The 3,403-nt window shown below is 42.2% G+C and overlaps 1 non-coding gene across 1 annotated transcript; it reads right to left on the bottom strand.

Annotated features, from left to right (window-relative positions):
- Positions 1-350: 350 nt before the first annotated feature.
- Positions 351-423, bottom strand: TRNAF-GAA (transfer RNA phenylalanine (anticodon GAA)). Its single transcript has one exon. It is a non-coding gene; the product is annotated as a tRNA-Phe (tRNA).
- Between the last annotated feature and the right edge of the window lie 2,980 nt (positions 424-3,403).

Genomic DNA, 3,403 nt, shown 5'->3' with positions numbered 1-3,403 from the left:
ATGTGCCCCTTGTCTCTCTGCCTGCTTCTTTGGTGGTCTAAAGCTGGCCATGCAAAACACATTTTGGCCAATTTCTTCTGAATCAGATGAAATCTGAGCTTTGGGCTCAACAAAAGTGGATTCTGTTAAATTTTCCTTGACAAACCTCTCCCCGACCACCATATACTCTCCTTACCAGCATTCCCTCTCTTCATGTGATTTCTCACTTCACCCCTTCATTGCTTCAATAAATCAAAGAGACCAAATAGCATTCTTTTGACATCTTTATTTAATTTCTTGTTGCAAATTCACACAACTAAAACCTCCTCCATGGTGGATCCAATATAATACTACAAAGGTGCAGGTACAGTCGCTGAAACCTGGGATTGAACCAGGGACTTTTAGACCTTCAGTCTAACGCTCTCCCAACTGAGCTATTTCAGCTTCTAAAGCACCTTTGGGGGGAAGGGAAGGGAAGGGAAGGGAAGGGAAGGGAAGGGAAGGGAAGGGAAGGGAAGGGAAGGGAAGGGAAGGGAAGGGAAGGGAAGGGAAGGGAAGGGAAGGGAAGGGAAGGGAAGGGAAGGGAAGGGAAGGGAAGGGAAGGGAAGGGAAGGGAAGGGAAGGGAAGGGAAGGGAAGAAAAGAAAAGAAAAGAAAAGAAAAGAAAAGAAAAGAAAAGAAAAGAAAAGAAAAGAAAAGAAAAGAAAAGAAAAGAAAAGAAAAGAAAAGAAAAGAAAAGAAAAGAAAAGAAAAGAAAAGAAAAGAAAAGAAAAGAAAAGAAAAGAAAAGAAAAGAAAAGAAAAGAAGCGAAGCGAAGCGAAGCGAAGCATGTCTTTGGAGTGTGGGAGGAAACCGGAGTACCCGGAGGAAACCCACGCAGGCACAGGAAGAACATGCAAACTCCAGGCAGATGATGTCGTGGTCGGAATTTGAAACAGCGACCCTTTTTGCTGCTAGGTGAAAGTGCTAACCACTACACCTCTGTGCTGCCCGTATACAAAAAGCACACTAATATACTAAAAGCACACGAATATAATAAAAGCACACTAATATAATAAAAGCACACGAATATAATAAAAACCACACTAATATAAGAAAAGCACACTGAAAAAAAATGGCCCATGTTGGAAAAAATTGAACATTTGGCTCTATGATGTTGTTATGACCCTCCTCATAATACATGGGCCAGGGTCTTGACTCTCTGATGGTAGAAATATGTTGCCCAAGTATTGCTGCGCCTCTGGCTCTATGACATTGCTATGAGCCTCTTCATGGTACATTGGCCAGGGTGTGAAGAGATTCTCCTGGTTGTCCGCTGATGGGAAAAAGTCCTGTGGCTGCAGCATCCAACCATTTGCTCTGCCAATTGTTAAAGAGCCTCCTTATAATGGTTCTCCATTGCAGTCGGTACTGGTCCATGGTTGTTCGGTGGTAATGGTGGAAACTAGTCAATTGGTTCCACCTTCTGACTCTCACTCTCGTCACTACAGTCAATGAAATTAAGCTTCTTCTCTTGCTCTTCCAGTCGTTTATGAGCCTCCTAATTATACATCTGCATCTGTGCCTGTAGTTGTCAATTGTTTCCCAATATTGGCCATGAAGAGGACTTCAATGATAGCTGCTTCTGGCTCTTATTCTCGTTGTTGCAGTTAATCCAATTCCGATTCTTCTTCCGCCCTATTGGCTTTTCGTGAGCCTCTTTGTAGGGCATTGGCATCGGATTTAGCTGCTCCTGGTTCTTTGGTGATGATGGCGAAAAAAGTCCATTGGTGACATCATCAAACTGTCACTCATGTATGAAAAGCCAGTGAAATACTCCTGGTGCTCTGGTGATATTGGAGCCTCCGGGTCCATGCAGTTGATAAATTCATTCAAATGCATGTTGTTATTTGATGGTTGCAGACAAATCTAGAAAGAGAAAAAAGGTATTAATCACAGTTTCTAAATGATACAGAAAATGGTAACAAAGTATGGTGAATCCCACCCCCGAGGTGCAGCAGATTTCACCAAGCAGGCTCCTTCCACCCTAGCTCCCTCTAGTGGTCAGAAGACATACACAATAATCATCTCCAATAATAAACTGAAATAATTCAGACCAGGTCGTATGATTGTGTAGTGATCACAAATTCATAGACCGCTCTGGAAATCTGTTAAAAAATATGTCTTAGATGGTGAAGAGCCTGCCACTGAAAATCTCCCCTCCCCTATGATTGGACTTCAATAAATGTATACTTACTGGTCCAGATTCAGAGGGTGTGCGACACATTCTTCCCTCTACCTCCGCCCAATCGATGGTCTTGAAGAACGGGCGGCTCCTGATGTCACAGACTTGTTGTTTTTGTCCATCTTGGTCTTTCCACAGAAGCTGTAAAGAATAATGAAATATAATGAGACACTGAAAAAGCAATAACAATATCTGAGCAATAGTGAAGCTGAGGCTTTATATAAACTTACCCTTACTAAGAGGTCACGGAGGTTAGGGTTCATGCCCCTCGGATAATGAGGATTCATTTCAATAATTTTCTTCCGTATTTGTTCTTCATTGTCCTTTACTGCGATAATTGGATGTCTGCCAAGCGCCATCTTGTATATTATTATTCCAAGGGAGAAATAGTCGACCATGGTAAAATAATACATTTTTTGCAAGATCTGTAAAAACATAAGAGAAAGAGGGATTAGCACTCTGTCAGACCAGGCAGAGGACAGAGATTACAACATAGTGACATATGTGATGTATGAAGCTCGTGGAGGACTAAAATTGCAGTGAAAAGGTATAAAACTGAGGCGGAGCTTGTGAATATTGGAGGTGGGGCTCAAAGGGGATGTATAGTCAAAACCCTTTTTTTTACATTTTGCATGGAATAGAAAGAGGTTAAACACTCTAGGGCTCCCAAAAGCTTAACGTTCACAAACGCTCCCCATGTTAAAGAGAAGAAGGGAAAAAGCAGGTCAGCAGTTACTGGAGATTTTACCCCATTTGTATGTGTGAATGAGGCCGGATAGATGAATCAATCTACACTCGGCCTCAATGTTCCCTACAAAGAATCCCCAACACTGCTACAGGTTTCAGAATTTCCCACCTTTTGTTGGGGGTAATGTTCTGGCCTGGAAATCCACTGAAAGCAACCGGGGCACCAGTGGAGACATTCTCCATTTAGTGTAAGTGGAGCACCCCTTTATCTCTTCTCTATATCCAATCATAATAATTGGTATATCTTGATAAATGTTATAATTAAGTCTGATATCAGGCGCATACTTAGACTTGGTGACTCCCTTCGCTGACAATCCAAAATCCGCAATTCTGGCATGGCCAGCGTTGTCTAAAAGGATGTTTCCTGGCTTCAGATCTCTGTGAACAATCTTTTTGGAGTGCAGGAATTGCAGGCCGCAAATAATTTCCGCTGTTAAGTTTCTGGTGGAGAAAG

This window comes from Aquarana catesbeiana, linkage group LG13 (assembly GCF_042186555.1).
Source record: "Aquarana catesbeiana isolate 2022-GZ linkage group LG13, ASM4218655v1, whole genome shotgun sequence".
Taxonomy (NCBI): domain Eukaryota; kingdom Metazoa; phylum Chordata; class Amphibia; order Anura; family Ranidae; genus Aquarana; species Aquarana catesbeiana.
Note: the sequence above shows the minus strand (reverse complement) of the source record. Positions and strands in the feature narration are given on the sequence as shown.